At 46.2% G+C, this 17671-nt stretch overlaps 1 protein-coding gene across 2 annotated transcripts in view; it reads left to right on the top strand.

Annotated features, from left to right (window-relative positions):
• Window positions 1–1379: 1379 nt before the first annotated feature.
• Window positions 1380–17671, top strand: part of LOC311515369 (putative G-protein coupled receptor 141) — a gene marked incomplete at its 3' end in the record, with an annotated part of 38913 nt that continues 22621 nt past the window's right edge. The window contains exon 1 of one of the 2 annotated variants that reach the window (XM_084618357.1): window positions 1380–1462. The remainder of the gene's footprint in view (window positions 1463–17671) is intronic. The other variant, XM_084618356.1, reaches the window with a different exon arrangement.

The following is a 17671-nucleotide window of genomic DNA, read 5'->3' as shown; positions in this document are numbered from 1 at the left end:
TGGAGTAATATTTCTATATTTCTTGCCAGATTACAATAGCTAACCCTAAACTATACAAAAAGGCTGTTAGACTAACATGTGCTCACCATAAGAACTGGACAAACTTGACTGTGTTCATGCCCTTCCTGTGGGCACTTCCTGTGGCTATTCTAGCAAATGGGTTTACTGGCAGCAGGATTCACAGAAAAAGCACATTTTATACAAATATTGGAGAGTTCTTGGAGAATTATAACAACTCTCTAGCTCACCCCCAGAAGTCCCCATCATGACAGAGGCTCCTTTAGCACTCTGCAATACACAGGGATGTGAAGGCATTCTGTTGCGTCTCTATACAACAATAAGAATAAGAGGAAACTGCATGGACATAGATGGGTTCCAAATAACTGTGTTTATTAACTATGTCTAAACATTCAAGGCCTAGCTACATTTATATACTGGCACTCAGGGTTCTGGTGGATTCTCCAGTAGAAGAGAGGGAGGCACACATGAGGACTCAAAGAGAGAGAGGCACTCACCAGAGAAAAGGCACTGCAGGGTTTAAGTTTTGCAAAAGACCTTGCACAGGTCAGTTAGATCCCCGAGTGACTTGTATACACCATGCTTATTGGTAACCGCACAACCTCTGGGATGTGTGGACTCTAATTCTAATTACAAAAATGTTTTCTTTCTATATAATCTTATGTATATGAGACTATGTGTGGCAATTGAAAATATTTTACAAAAGGATTCCTTTGATAAGTTTTACTTGTACGAGCCTGAAGCAACAGAATGAGCCAAATCCCCAAATTCTCCTTACCATACTCATATGAGTAATAACACAGAATTTAAATTCCACTGACTTCAAATCCCCCTTAATTTACTTATGGCAGCAGTCCCATTCAAATCAGACACAGATGATAAAAAAAAGCAAATTCAACTTTACACCGCTTTACGCATATTGACTCTGACAAAAACCAAAGACCAACAGGAGTCCTGATGGGCTGTTTAACCAGGACCACAGAATGAAGAACAGCCACAAGAGATACACTAAGCTCAGATCTCACTCAAGCACTGAATCAAATTTTGAATGCTGGCTTGCACCCCAAGCTACAGATCAGAACTTGTTCACTCTCTCACATGCATACTTTCATACACAATTTTTTCCCCTTTCAATTACTTTGAATTCCTTTTTATGCAGGTGCAACTGTTTTCAAACAGTTGTCTTTTATAATAATTGGAAATATTTAATGTATGTTAAAATATAATAAGACACTTCGAAATTTTACATCAGATCGCTGGATCAGGCACAGAGTGAGTTTGTCAGACATCCGTTTGTGGTTTAGTGGTTGTTCGTGACGTTTCAGGAACCATAAACATTTGGTCTCAGTTCTTCAGTAGCAGCTGTTTGTACAGTGCTGAATTCCCAATAAACTCTGTGATTATCCTGATAAATATCTGCATTCTTCTTCATAATGAATGTGAGGTAAGCACTTTTAATTGTATTTAACAGTGATACTGAAGTTAGGATCTCGTTCTCAGGAACAAGAACACAGAGCAACTGAGCTGACCTCTTAGACTCAAAAGAGAACACTTCAGCTTTGAACTGAATTTACTAGATCCTGCCAGGAGATAAAACTGTAAAAAAAAAAAAGCTATCAGGAAAATCTTTAGGATAAAGCTTAGAAAGAGTCACATTTTTACTTAGGCTGCAGTAACTGAGGTGAATATTGTGCTCTGTGAAGTTTACGTAAGATAAGTACAATAATGTTAAAAGTGTTTACTTAGTGGTCAGGGATGCATGTACAGGAACGCTGACCTGCTTGTATCATAGCGTCTACTGTGACCCAAAGGGTGCTGGAACAATGTGTATGGTGGGGGTGCTCAGAGCCATTGAACCAAACTGTAAACCCTGTATATGATGGAAACCGCTTCACGCCACCGGCTGCTGCTGTACTCCCAGCACCCCTGGTTCCAGCACCTGTGCTGTGACCACCAAAACCTCTTAATGCCAATTGGCAAGGCGGTTACAGGAATATCCTAATTCCGATGTATACATTCCGGTTCAACAAAGAATATCATGCAAGGTCTTAAATTAAAAGCTGGTGTCACACTAGTCATCCATACCAATGTGAAATGTATGTACAGACACTATGTAAGGAGCTATGTATATGTATGGAAAACATGTCCTTAGAGTCTGTATCAAGGTATTAGGCACCAGCAAAGGTAAAAAACAGGTTTTCTCTTAGACAAAAAATGTTTTTCTCTCTGTCAGGATGTAAATTAAGCATTGTAAGCTAACACAATGGATGTTTATTTACATATGAAGTCAAATGTTAATGAAGAGATGTGAAATCAACATGAAAAGAACACACAGGAAAAAGCAAGCCATGGGGGGTTATCCTGTTTATGAGTAAAGACAATGGGCGCTTTGGGGTTATTTCTAGAAGGCAAGGAAGACACCCAGGCGCCCTTCGCCAAGGAAGAAAACAAGGGCTTTTGCATTCATGAAGGTGGGGGTCTCATTCTGTCTTGGCTGAAAATGCTGAAGAGAACTTTAGGTGACAGAAAACTTCTTTAGACATGAGGTTAACATTAGTTTAGTCTCTAGAACGTGTGTTCTTATTTTGTTTTACATGTAGCCATTTGTTTCCAATATTCTTTCTCACGGTTCCTTGAATCTCTGATCATAAATATGTTCTTGTTTTCACCATAAATATATCTGACTGCTGTAGAGTTAAGCAAAGTGCTAGTCCTAAATTGAATCTTGCAATCTGGTGTGTGCTGTTCCCTTGGGAATAGCAGACCTGGTAATTCTGGGAGTGTTCAGTAGATAGGGGGCTGGATTTGCACGGAAGGCTCAGAGTATTCAGGGGTTGATGTGTGCCTCTCGCTACCTACATAGAATGCGTGAAGCCTGCAGAGGCCTGGGAGACAGTGCTTGTTTTGCCAGAGACTGTTGGTTTCAGGGAGCTGACCCACAGCAAGCACAGATAATACTCCTTCATGCTAAGGGCAGATAGTGGTGAGATGACTCACAACCCTAGGTACCCCGGGGGAGCGTCACATCTACACCTGAGAAATCCTTTCTAGTATTTAATACACATTTCTGGAAAGAGAATGCAAAACAGAAACATTAACATTATGAGTGGAGCTGGTAACTGGTCTCATCCTAACGATGGATGAAGAGCAAATATCCAACTACCCAAAACCCGAGTGCCACTGTCACCCCATATGCCGCATCATACTGTCACTTAGTTTAGGGGAACTCTCAAACAGGTGACCCGGGGCAAACTGCCTATATTGCCCCCACTATTTCCCCGCCACTGACTGTAGTCATGTCTTTGCTGATAAATTACTTATGTTTCTGCAACTAAGGAGTCTAGCTAGATTCTCAAATATTATTGTATGATTGTCTTTCAACAGTAGCCAAGCTGGCTTGTTTTCATTTCATTTCAAGGTAGAAGGTTGTAGCTTTCTTTCTGTTGTGAACCTCACCAGTATAATTCAGGCCTTTGTCACCTCAAAACTAGACTTTTGTATTTAGGACTACCCCTTAAAGCTAGTGAAGAATATGTCAGTCTCCTTGCTAAGAGACGATTCTTGCCACAAGCATATTTAAGCAGTGCTCAATGTTCTGTACTGGCTGCCAGTAGTTTGTGGATAGTTTAAAGGTGTTGGTTCTGAAATGTAAAGCCCCAAATGGCTCAACACCTTTCCACCTGAGAGACTGTCTCTTTCCCTGGGATATTTTGCCACAATTAAGATCTGCAGAGGCACTTGAGCCAGAGCGCCCTCATAAAAAGCCAGGGAACAAAGAGGATATTCTCAATGAGGGCTCCTTTCCTTTGAAATACACAGCTGCCCCTTGGTGCAAAATAGCCCGGATCTGCTGATGTTCAGGGCATGCTCCAAGGCACATCTTTTTAAGAGGACTACTGAAGATGCACATGTTGTTCACGATTAACGTGTAGAGAAGTGGGAACGTGTAGGGAAGTGGCTGTTTATTTTGCTTTGTCTTGCTGCACAGTTATTTAGTATGATCATGTGCTGCAGGGGGGCTGTTTATTTTGCTATACTGACGTGATGCTTTCTTGGAGTACCTAGTACTGTGAGTCACCTTGTTACCCCCTGCCTACCAGCAAGAAGGGGACTTTCTTGTGGTTGCTGTGAGGCAGCATCCTACGACAATCAGCCTCACTGTGGCTCAAGCATTCTCCGCAGAACTCTGCCAGCCCTTCCTTTGCCTGGAAGGGAGCACAAGGTATACCTCATCCCAAAGTCCCTCTGGCAGTGTCCCTTGCAGGGTCCAACCCCCGTCACTGGACACACAGAAATAACCAGCTTCACTGTCCCCAAAGGGAACAGTATACACATCAGCTTATTTGGTTCAACTGAGGATTCATACTTGGCTCAATACCATAGCATTGAGATGCATTTATAATAAAAACAAAGATAAGTTTATTAAGAAAGAACAGAGATTCAAAGATTCAGATAAGTATTGAGTAAACATATTGGAAACAGAATGGTTACACACAAAACAAAACCTAAACCACAATCCTAGGTCCACACTTATTAATGGCTACCTTTCCTATTTAATAAAGCAGATTTTCTCCCAAGGATTCAGTCTTTGCCAGAGATGCTGGTTTCCAGTCAGACCAGGATCCAAGTTTTCGTGAATACCCTATGCCCTTCAAGGGTGTTTCCTCAGTAAATGGATATCAAAATGGACTTTTGTTCCTCTTTATATTTCCCCAAACTCATTGCTTTGACCCCAGTGACAGCATGACGTCCTGTGTTTCCCTTCCTGGTGTGCTCTTCCAAGATGTCTTCATATCCACATGTTGACTTGAAATGAAAATGTAGCTCCAGTTGTGTCTGGCTTAAAATATTTAATCTACATATGAACCTAGGCAGATGTATGAATATACAATCCTTTGTCTGTCAAAACCAGATTTTCACCTCTGCTGGGGAATAACACCTTGATACAAACTATAAGGACATATTTTCAGCATATAGACATAACTTTTAAAATATAATCAGTACATACATTTCACAACAGTGTAAATGACCATCATAATCCTGGCTTTCATTTAAGATCTCACATGAAATTCTTTATACATAAATACTATCACAGCAATGTGTTACGTGTAGTGAATTTGTAAGGTCTGGTAGAAGTTGCTGTTACTGAACAGGCCTTTTGCCAGCTGGCATTGAGGCATTCTTAGGGTCACAACTGAATTACTATATTTTAAAATAAATTGTCAGAGACTCTCATAAAAGTGCCTCTTGTCAGAAAGAAAAATTTAAACAGATGAAATACTTGGAATTCTAAAGTGACATCGGTTACTCAGTCTGGGAAACTTCTTGTTCTTTCATTTGCCATCAATAAAGTCATATAGAATAAAAGAAAATATTAATTAAGAATGAGGACCTTGCTGGAAACAAGTCTTCCTTGGGGAAAACAAAACAAAAAAAAAATCAATCCATTGTTGGATTTTAGCTCAGCAGCTAAGACTATTTTGGGGCTGTAGGAGGGGTGTCAATGTTGCAATCGTCATTCTTCATAAGGAGTATCTGAGACAGGGAATTAACTGGGAGGGAATGAAGAGACTGACATTGTCAAGAGATGGTTTCTTGAGCATGGATCTGAAAAATCACTTCTTTAAGAAAAGCTGGCATTATGCCCTTCTGTAGGGAAGTATTGTATTCTCTCTGCTAGCCATCAACTGCCATGAACAGCAGGGATTTAACTCATGCGGCAGCATGAACATCTCATTCTGTCAGTGCTACTAGCTGAAGATGAAGCAGAGAAGATGTTCCAGTGCTCCACCCCTAGCCTCAGACCAGGGCCGGCTCTACCGTTTTTACTGCCCCAGGCAGACAGAAGCTGCTGCCGAATTGCCGCCGTGGCAGCCTGCAGAGTAAAGCTGCCGCTGAATTGCCACCGCGGCAGCCTGAGGAAAGAAGCTGCCACCGAATTGCCGCTGCCACGGAAAGACGAGACACCGCCCTGATGGCACACGGACTGCCGCCCCTTTCACAGCGCCGCCCCAAGCACCTGCTTGGAATGCTGGTGCCTGGAGCCGGCCCTGCCTCAGACACAACTTTGCAACGACAGATGCAGACAGCGAAGTCTGAATCAGAGCAATCTTACCTACAAAATAATGTGAAAGTTCCTGAAAGGGTGTAACAGTTGACACTGTCACCGGATGCAAATAACATGATTTCCTCAAGTTGTTTAACACCCAGTAGAGCTCCCACAGTTCAAACATGAATTCAAGATGGAAATGATTTCCCATCATGTTAAGTGCTGGATAAGGAACGATGTAGGCAGGGCCGGTGCAAAGATATTTTACGCCCTAGACAAAACTTTTACCTTGCACCCCCCGCACATTGTTTTATTGTGGGGCAAATTTTAATGAGCCTTTACAGACTCCAGGGGTCAGCCCTTCCCAGAGCTGCTTCCCAGACCAGGTTTCCCCCTTCCCGCCCCCTGAGTTTAATATAGACAATGAAATCTCTCCCCACCGCCGCACCGAAGCAAATTAAGAAAAAAAATCTGGGTTTGAGATAATCTCGCCGGCTCCCTCAGGGGCTGGGGCCACAGGACCAAGGAGCATGTGCTTCTGGGCTAGGCTGGGGCTAGTCCCAGCTTGGGGAGACTCACAGCATTAGTGCCTCCTCAGAGCTCACAGACACCTCAGAAGGGGAGGTGCAGGCAATGCCCCTACCTCCAGCTGAGCAGAGACCAGGGAACCTGCTCCCAGTGCCTTCCCTAGCGAGCCCCCACCCTGTGCCCAGCCTGGGGCTGCCACGCTCTCCCAATCCCACCAGAGTTACCTGCAGGGGAAGGGCTCTGTCCCCGGGCCAGTGCAAGGATATTTTACGACCTAGACTAAACTTTTACCTTGCGCCCCCCGCACATTGTTTTATTGTGGGGCAAATTTTAACGAGCCTTTATAGACTCCAGGGGTCAGCCATGCCCAGGGCTGCTTCCCAGACCAGGTTTCCACCTTCCCGCCCCCTGAGTTTTCCTGGAGGGTGCACAGCCCCCCTGCGAGCCCTTTCCACCCCACCCAACTCCGGTGGCCCCTCACCCTGAGTTTACTTACTGGCTTTGCCCGGCTTGGGCCGCTGCAGCAGCTTTTGCACCACGCCGACGTTTTTTGCCTTTACCGCCAGCATTAGCTTTTGTTTTTTGCCCATGGCGAGCGGCCAGGTGCGGCGGAAGCGGGCTGCCCTTAGAGACCGAGCATTTCCCAGCCACGGCGCGAGGCCCCGAGCCTGCTTTGGAAGGGGCAGCAGCGGCGGCTTACAAGCCCAGGAGCCGCAGAGCCCGAGTGAGGCGAGGGAAGAGCCGGGGGGCGCACAGGGGCCGGGGCCCACGATGCATTTGCTGCAGGAGCCCCGCGCTGGCTTTTTTATGGCTGGGGCTTGCCCCCGCCTCAAGCACAAGGCTTCGGTTTTTTGGTGCCTTTGGAAGCCAGCTTTTTCTTGCTGAGCCGGGTAGCGGGGCTGGCCGCCTGGGAAGCCCCGGTGCAGCAGGGGCCACTTGGCACCCCGGACAGGGGCAGAGAGGCCGGGACCAGCCCAGGGGGCAGGGCACCGCTTTTTGGTGCCCCCAAATTTTGGTGCCCTAGGCACCCGCCTAGTTTGCCTAGTGGTTGCACCGGCCCTGCTTTGTCCTTCTCTCGCTGCACCACTCCACTGGCATATTCGGTCCCTCTCCCTGGCAGCCAGGCCCAGGAGGGGCGTGGGAGTGAGACACATCTCACCTCGGCTGAAGGTGGCTGCTCTGGGTCACTGTCTCTGTGCAGCGCAGCAGCTCCTTGAGAGAGAGCCCAGCCGGGGTGGCAGCAGTGGCCCACCCCTTCTGCTCTCCGCCCAGGCCTGGCTGCCAGGGACAGGGGCCAAGCAAGCCGGAAACGTCCTGGGGGTGAGAGGGAGCGCTGGCTCGCTCGGCCTCTGTCCCTGGCAGCCAGGCCTGAGTGGAGGGGGCGGGCTGCTGCCTCCTTCCCAGCCAGGTTCTCGCAGGCAGCTGCAGCACTGCACGGAGCGGCGACCTGGAGCGGCTGGCATGAGACGGGGCTGGTCCCACCCCGTCCACTCCCTGCCAGGGACAGGGGCCAAGCATGCTGGCGGGCAGGCGCAGCAGGCAAAGGACAGAGTCCCTCTCCCTCTCCCAGCAGGCCAAGCAGATATCTGGAGGTGTACTTGAGCCCGCATGCCCTCCCTAGCTGTCACCTATAAGCAACAACCCTTAGCAACTAGGTGCTCAGACAGGAACATAAAGCTTTATGCCCGATGATATCAAATCAGCAGTCTGCTGCTGGTCACCTGACCCTGCTGAGTTGCAGCGGGAGTCTCCGGTGGTGGGATGTTAGCTGCAGTACCCAGAACTGAGGTAGCACAGTGGTGCAGAGAGTGAGGCTCTCATTTAGCAACCCCCTAGGCTGGGTTTCATGATTGTAGTGCCTGGTCTTAAATGTAGTGCTTCTCATATCAGACACAGTATGCTGCCAATCCAGCTTCAGCGGGAGGAGGCTGGGGAATTAACACCCTCCTGGACTGGTCCACTTGTAAGATCCCCAGGGTGAAGGCTGAAAAAAAAGGAAGGACATGTAGAGAATCCAGGCTTCAGTTCCTAAAATGTTCCTGCTGCCGCAAAAATGCACAGGGATTTCTAAGAAAGGCTGGTAATGAGATTATTGTTAATGCAATTAGTTTCACAGTTTTGCAAATGCTCACATTAAGGTGCTTAATGTAACATGCACACACAGATACTTACCATTAGCCTGGAATAGAAATCTCAGAGTTTATCATTTTCCTGCAACACACACCGGGTCAGGCCAAACAATTTGTCTGTAATGGAGCAGTCAGATACTTACAGTGCCTTGTTTAATTATGCATTCTTTAGCTTCTCTAATTAGGAAAGGCTACTGCACACCACTGTACTTTTAAAATACAACACAGAGCTATTCCTGTGCTGTAACTCCCCTGAAAGAGGTACAGGGAGGAAACCTTTCATCCATGCCCCTGTTTATCCCAAATGCTTTCCCTACTGTAGTGATATAATAATGTATTTAATATTTATTAATGTTGAAGTAGGAATTAATCTTCCGTATCTATTCTGTTTACCAATGGTATTTCACCAAGGGTATTCCCATGGTATTTTTAATACTGATATTTGAGTGTAATGGAGATAGATCGGGGGATTGATACAGCAGACTTTATTATATTATGCTTCATATATATTATGTTTTTGCAGCATGAAAGAGATGTTTACTACTAAAATTAAAATTTGCTGCCCATCTTATAGCCATTGTATTCACCTCTCTAAACAGACAGCAAAGGAAAAAAATGTGGGAATAAGCATGAGAGCAGTGGTTTCAATAACAGTTTTGATAGACAATAGTGTGAGACTTGCTATTTTGATAGAACTTTTTCTTCTTTTGAAAGAAACTTCTTCAAAATATGATACCTGCTGTGGCATGCAGGTAATGATGAACCCACATGTATTTGTAACAAATGTTAGGGTAGATACCATCTTTCTGAAAACACAAGTGCTTTATTTTCTTGAAATGGCTTGTAAGATAGAAGTGAATCTATTCTCTGCAATCTAATCTCACCTTTAAAATGGGAGCAAGTGTCCTTCCCTGTCAATCACTCTTCCCTCAAGGATTTTTATCATGCTGCTGTGAACAAGTTCTGATAACAAGTGAATGGCTATACTGGATTTTTGATGAACAGCACGTCTATTGAAAATCTAGTGGTATGTGACAGATGTGAACCAGCAAAAACCTGCAGGAAGAGATAAAATTAAGCAGGTGATATATTGCTGGAAGTGCACCATTATTAAAAATAAATAACAGCCTTTCTGAAAATATCAGCATCTAGATTGGTGTTTGAGTTGACATTTTGTGTAAATTGTTCTGGATGCTTCAAATGCTCTCAGTAATAAGTGACTGAGGGCAAAGCAGAATGTCAGTAGAGAATGTCAATAGAGACAGGAAACGTTAGGGTGGTTGTTAGAGTCAGAGCTGTTATTTTTATAGATTTGTGAATTTAAAAAATGTCATTGTTCATTGGAAAGGAGAAGCACAATGGATTGTGATGTGTTTTAGTGGGTAACCATCTACAGTATTGCCCTTATGAAAGTTCTGGTATAGGGAACAGCTACCATGAAACTTTATGTGGGTGTTTTTGGTACTTTATTCTTTAACAAAAAATTATGAGTGACTTTCGTGCTTGTGTAAGTGAGGCATTACCAACACTGGTTTGGCCCAGACGTATCGCTGCTGGCTACCATATAAACTTTCTCCAAATAATCCTGCCTATTCTCCTCACTCTTGATCTGCAGTACCCTAGGCATTTCTGTCTTGGGCCTCCTGAACAGAGACAGCCAATCATGATGAATTGTCTCATGGTTTTGTGAAGTAGGAAAAGGGAACTAGCATGAGACCACCAAATTTAGTTCATATGTGAGATCAGCCAGAATTTGAACACTTGCTATGATAAGATGTATGCTGGTGTAAAGCCATGGTAGAGGAGAGCAGAATCATGATCATGGGTTATTATTGTGGGTTTGTCTACATGGCGAATTACACTGCAGTAAACCTGGGTGCTACAACACACAATGAAAGTGCCATAAAAGCACTGTATCATTGCGGATGGTTGTGCAGTAGTTCACTGTGTAGACAAGCCCTGTGTCTAACATGAAATGAGAGGCCAGTCTGAAACGGATTAGCCACTGGGCCGACAGGGCCCGTACCCTGGGCTCCAGCCAACTGGGGGGCTCTGGAAAAAATCCACAGCTGGAGCCCTGGCTGCTGAGTGGGGTGGGTCGCGGGAAGCCCCCGCATCCCAACTCCACTCTGCAGCAGCAGCGCAGGGCGGGCAGGGTGGGGGAACCCTTCCCTGGCACCCTCTGACCTGTCCCTGGCAGGAGCCACAGGATGGAGGAAGCCCCCTCCAGCGGCCCCCGACCCCTTCCCCATCACAAGCTCCTAGGCAGGGGTAGCCTCAGCACCACCTATGTGTCCCCGGAAGAAGCCGCAGGCAGTGGGGGAAGCCCCCGCGCCCGACCCCACTCTCTGGCAGAAGCGCTGGGCACACAGGGCAGGAGATGCCCCAGTGCCCTGACCCTGGTCTCCCGCAAAAGCGCGAGGGGTGGTGGGGGAAGCTCCAGCACCCGGACCCCTGCTGCGGCCGTTGGACTGGAGGAGCTCTCACTCCCCTGGGTGCTGTGGCACGGGGACAGAGATTCTCCTGTCTTGGGGCCACAGTGAGGAGGGGGGAGCAGAAAGGAGCAAAAGGGGTCATGGGGCTGAAGTGTGGGAATCTGATGGGGGGGACCCTAGGTGGTTTGGATTCTGTAGTTTCTGCATCAGAGTGTTGCTCTTTTAAGACTTCTGAAAGCGTGTTCCACACCTCATCCCTCTTCGATTTTGGAACACACTTCAGATTCTTAAAGCCTGGGTCAAATACTGTATCTATCTTTAAAAATCTCACATTTGTGTTTTGTCAAATCTACAGAGAAAGTGTTCTTAAAATGAATAACATGTCTGAGTCATCAGCTGAGATTGCTATAACATGAAATATATGGCAGAATGCGGGTAAAACAGAGCAGGAGACATATAATTCTCCCCCAGGGAGTTCAGTCACAAATGTAATTAATGTATTATTTTTTTAATGGGTGCCATCAGCATAGAAGCATGTTCTCTGGAATGGTGGCTGAAGCGTGAAGGGGCATACAAATGTTTAGCATAGCTGGCACGTAAATCCCTTTCAGTGCCAGCTACAAAAGTGCCATGCCGATGCCTGTTCTCACTTTCAGGTGGCAATGTAAATAAGAAGCGGACAACATTATGTCAACAAACTTGTTTGAACAATTGGCTGAACAAGAAATGGACTGAGTGGACTTGTAGGGAATAAAGTTTTACATTGTTTTGTTTTTGAGTGCAGTTATGTAACAAAAAATGTACATGGGTAACCTGCACTTTCATGATAGAGATTACACTACAGTATTTGTATGAGGTAAATTGAAAAATACAATTTCTTTCGTTTATCATTTTTACAGTGCAAATCTTTGTAATAAAAATAATATAAAGTGAGTGTTAGGGGGTTTATTCCTTCACCCACTTACTTCCCTGGTCCTTCTCGCATGAACAGAGAGCAACAATACCCAAAATCCAAAGGTGCAAACAATTCGATGGTTACTGGGGTGAACTTCCAGCAAGCATGATTCCAGTTTCCTTCCTTAGTGTTCCCTTCCCAGCTCTGACACTACAGAGGCTTACCTGTGTCCCTGTTCCCAGTTCCCCCTTTAGCTAAACACGATTCCAATTTCCCCACCCCCATTCCCTGTTCCCATTCCCCCCCCCACACACACACACACTTCCTGATTGACTGCAGACTATATAGTAAAACTTGAGTTCTGCTTTGCTATACCTTAACCAATCATTTTCCTGAAATTTAACTAACCAATCCTAACATATTGTAACATATTCTCTGTGTATATATAAAGCCTGCTGCAGTTTCCACGATATGCATCTGAGGAAGTGAGCTGTAGCTCACGAAAGCTTATGCTCTAATAAATTGGTTAGTCTCTAAGGTGCCACAAGTCCTCCTTTTCATATTGTAACATGATTATTTAACCAATTATATCCCACCACCTTAATTAGTTTACACCCAGCAAAATTAATTATACAGCAGACAGAAACAATCACAGAACCAGACAGAGATTATACAGACAAACAATGGGGAAATGGGGACTACAATGATAGAACAAACACAGAAATGGGGATTTCACATCCCAGCTATTGATAAGTGAGTTCTTGCCAGACAGGATGCTATCAAACTAAGTTTCCTTTTACATCCTCTAGGCACTTCCTTTTCTCTGGAGGCAATAGGCACTATCAGGACAGGATTGTATTCCTAACAGCCCAATAGCACCTTATTTCAATGTGACTAGTTTGGAATGTGAGGATGTGACCGGTCGCTTCCCAGCTTATGGCTGCCTCTGCTGTTTAGCTAAAGGCCTTAGCCTAAGAACAGGGCCTCAGACTGTCACAGTAAAAGAAGGACCTTACACCGGAAGACAGTGATTTTTATTCTTTCTTTTATACCTCTAACTAGCCAAGTGATAAGAATACACCTAAATTCTTAGAGTGTAGGCCTTTACAAACAGGCCTGAATATCTATATCCTAACAGTAAGCACTGTGCATTTTGTATTCTGTGTTGTAATTGAAATCGATATATTTGAAAATATAGAAAAACATCCAAAAATTTCAATTGGTATTCTATTGTTTGACAGAAACAATGAACATGCAATTGAAATGGCGATGAATCGCGATTAATTTTTGTGAGTTAATCACGTGAGTTATTTGTGATTAATTGACAGCCCTAATTAGAAGTGTTGCCGGCACCCAGTGCCAAGAGGCTAACCAACAGCTGGAGTTAGTTCGCTACCCGGTGTGCTACAGAGAAGCAGAAAAGTTTATTTGCAGCTGCAAAAAGGTACAGGGAGAATAAAATCTCAAATCCTGCACACAGAGCAGGAAGTTACACAGGCTTTTATACATCCTTTTTCCCAGCATACTTATGCAATAGCAAGCTGCCCCAAGTATCCATATAGCCAACCAATCCAGTTCCCAGCTAGTGCCCTTGTTCTCTGTATCGTTTCTTAAACCATACATAAAGCTGCTTTATTCAGCATTGTTCTTCCATATCTGCCCTGTTTGGCCTTGCTTAGTTTCAGGCAGTTTGACTCTGCAGCATATTGTTGCAGATTCTCAGCATAACTGCTGTGTGTGCCTCCAGGCGGGGGGGCCAAGGACACTTGGGCCCAGTACGCAGAGCTGCTGCGTGTGCCTCCAGGCGGGAGGGGAGGCCAAGAACACTTGGGCCTAGTGCGAGGGGGCTTCCTCGACACTCGTGGTCTTCCATCCCCTTGAGTTACCCAGTGGCCATGCCCCAGTGTCCCCAACAACTCCCTCCTTTGAGAACACTCAACATCCTTGGCTCTGAGTTTTCTCACTTGGGCTACTTATTTCTTTACAATAGGACTTTGCATAAGCACTTTGTGATAGCCCTGAAGAGAATGACTTATTAACTTCTGCAAAAGGGCCCTAACACATGATACTGCACAGCATAATACCAGTAATACAAGCAATACAGGAAAGAGAAGTTTCAATAGCAGGCTAAATAAACCACCAAGCCAAAACGACAAACCCCAGCCTGAAAACAAGGTTTGCAACCAATTGCTCTCTGGGGCAGTATAGGCAACCTCTGCTCCGGCTCGGGCATGGGCCTCAGCCTGTACCACCTTTTCATAGATTTCATAACTGCTATCATTTACATATACACAACATCGGGGCCCGACGAGGGCACAAACCCCTCCTTGGGATGCCAAGAGATAGTCCAAAGCCAGCCTGTTTTGGAGGGAAAACGTCCTGAGCTGCTGTACCTCTTTATTTAATGTTTTTACTGCTGATCCTAAATCACTAACCGAGTCCTCTAACTCTAAGGCAACTTTCTCAAGTACCATTTGCAGCCTTACAGTATAGCGGCCTATGCATGCCATGGCTGGCCCGGAAAACAGTGGCGCTATTCCCAGTACAGAGCACCCTACAAGCTTCTCGGTTGTGAGGGAATTCTTCATATTGCCCTCCAATGCTGTAGTCAGTCGCCACAGGGTCTTTTCTCCTGACTCAACAGAAGAGTCTCGGGCATTTCTAATCTTTCCTTTGGGCAGTGTGGCAGTTATGGAAAGATGAGGAACTCCATGAGCTATATAACAGCTATCTATCCAGTTGGCTGGCAGCACCTTGTAAGCCTTTCGGCCACATACAAAATAGTGACCTTGTAGGGCCCAGTAAGGACTGTTTCTTAAGGGGATTCCTGGGATACTTAAGGCTGCTTTGGCTGCTTTTCCAAACAGTTCATATGCCCCTAAGGGGGCATCCCATCCTCCTGATTGGGTACAAGTGGGGGCGTTTCTAATTGTGCCTTTCAAATTACACTCGCCATAGGGACCACTACAAACCCACCATTGGCTTGCTAAATTGAAGATATTAACTGGATGGCAAGTTATATTTCCAAACCCCTCTTTTGTGGTAAGAGTATTTGTAAGAGTTTCCCTAAAAGGGGAGGAACCATTACACCCACACTGTTGGCCTCCCCTTTCGGTCTTTATCCAATGCCCATCAGCCCACTGTGTAATAACACAGGAGCTCTTTCCCACAGGAAGCCCATAGTGATCAGATTGGTTTCGGGTAAAACATAACGTTCCCTCAGTGAGTATTGCAACTGAATATTCCTGGTCCTGATAGGTGGCTTGCTGTAAAGAGGTCTTGTTCCAGAACGGCGAGTCCGTTCTTTCCTGCTCTTTGGTGGAGGCTAATTCTGCTAGGGTCAAGGGCAGCATGTCAAGGGGCATTCCCGTTTTGGGGGACAGTGGAGTTGGAGCACATACCTAGCAATCAGTCTGGTTTGTTAAAATAGCAACGTGGTGCGCAAGCGAAACAAAGGAGTTATGCTCCCGATATGCACAGTTTGGAAATACTAACACAGAGAATAACAATGTTACCCAATTAATTATCACCAGAGTCTTCCCAACCCAGGGTCTCCAGTACCTGGGTGGGCCCATTTTAGCATTAAGGTGCCCGCTATTTGTGTCTTTTAAACAGTCGCTTTAGCCCGAGATCGTCACTAGATGAGGAGTCAGCAGGTTGGACGGCCCACTGTTCTGCTGACGAGGGGGCGGGTACTGCCTTCAGACGAGAGTGATGGATGCAGTTCTTGTGTCCCTCGATCTTTGCCACTGTATGGGAGATCAGCAGGACGGTATAGGGTCCTTTCCACTTTTCCTGGAGAGGCTCCTCTTTCCAGGTGCGAACAAGCACAGAGTCACCGGGCTGTAAGGAGTGGACGGGAGAGTCCAAGGGGAGAGGCTGGGAATCCTTGGTATACCTGTGAAGAGACAAAAGAACAGCAGACAGGGGACACATATACTGTGACAAAAAAACATTACCCAACTCCCATTCCCCTGACAGAACCAGGGTGCCATTCATAGGCCATGCCCTTCCAAACATAATTTCAAAGGGACTAAGCCCTAATCTACCCTTAGGGAGAATGCGGATACAAAGTAGGATGAGGGGCAAAGCATCAGGCCATCACAGTGAGGCTTCTTGGCACACTTTTGAGAGATGCCGTTTAAGGGTCTGATTGGTATGCTCCACTACACCACTGGCTTGCGGTCTCCAGGGTGTATGGAGTTTCCAGGGGATCTGTAAGGCATGTGAGATGTTTTGAATGATTTTTGACGTGAAATGCATCCCGTTGTCAGATTCCATCCACAGGGGGAGTCCAAAGCGAGGAATGATCTCCTTAACAAACTTGAGGGCCACTGTTCTGGCAGTGCAATTACGGCATGGGAAGGCTCTGGCCATCCGCTGAACCGATCCACTATGACAAGGAGATATTTGAACCCTTGGGTTCGGGGAAACTCAGTAAAGTCTATTTGCCACACTTGTCCGGGGCCCAGAGTGGGTTCTAGGGCAGCTGGTGGCACAGGATGTCCCGGTCGGGGGTTATTCTTTTGGCAGACTAAGCAGTTCGCTTGTACCTGGGCAGCCAGGAGTCGGAGTCCCAAAGTGATAAAGTATTTTCCCATTAGCTGGATAAGTGCTTCCCTGCCAGCATGAGTGGTTTGATGTAGTTTCTGCAGCACTGGCCGGATCAGGCCCTTTGGTAAGAGGACCTTCCCTTCTGGGGAATGGAGCCATCCCTCCTTTTCCCGGAGACTGAGTTTGTCAGTTAGCTGTCTCTCCTCCCCAGAGTACTGAGGGGTTGGAAGCTCCCCTACTGATGGGATAAGGGCATGCATATGGGCGTTCTCAGCCTGAGGGGATGGCAGGGTGGCAGCATGCTTAGCCTCTCGATCTGCCTGGGCGTTACCTCTGGCCACATCTTGATCCTCCCTTTGATGGGCTTTACAGTGTACCACCGCCACTTCTGAGGGAAGTTGTACGGCTTCTAGGAGCCGGAGGATTTGGGTCCCGTACTTGACTGGGGAGCCTTGGGCTGTCAGCATTCCCCTTTGCTTCCATAGGCCAGCATGAGCATGCAGCACACCAAAAGCATACTTTGAATCAGTAAAAATGTTGACCCGCTTTCCTTTTGACAGTTCAAGTGCACGGGCCAGGGCTATTAGTTTGGCAAGCTGGGCAGAGGTCCCAGCAGGCAAACCTTCAGCTTCCACAATGTCATGGAGGGTCACAACAGCATAACCCGCCCTCCTTTGCCCATCTGTTACAGTACTGCTACCATCAGTGCACCACTCATAATCTGCATTTGGGAGGGGTACATCCTTTAAATCCGGACGGCTGGAGTACTGGACATCTATGATCTCTAAACAGTCATGTTTTTGTTCCTCTGTTTCTAGCAAGAGGGTGGCTGGGTTAAGGGAGGGGCAAGGCTGTAAGCTGACTTCAGAGTTCTCTAACAGTTTAGCCTGGTACCGAGCAATCCGAGCCTGGGTGAGCCAAAGCCCTCCCTTTGCTTCCAATAAGGCTCGGACCATATGGGGAGTATAGGTTTGCATAACCCCTCCCACTGTTAGCTTCTCAGCTTCCTCAAGCACTAGGGCAGTAGCTGTGACCGCCCGTAAGCATGCCAACCAACCCTTTG

Source organism: Lepidochelys olivacea (genome assembly GCF_965140295.1).
Source record: "Lepidochelys olivacea isolate rLepOli2 genome assembly, chromosome: 2".
NCBI lineage: Eukaryota > Metazoa > Chordata > Testudines > Cheloniidae > Lepidochelys > Lepidochelys olivacea.
This window is presented reverse-complemented; position numbering and strand designations above follow the sequence as displayed.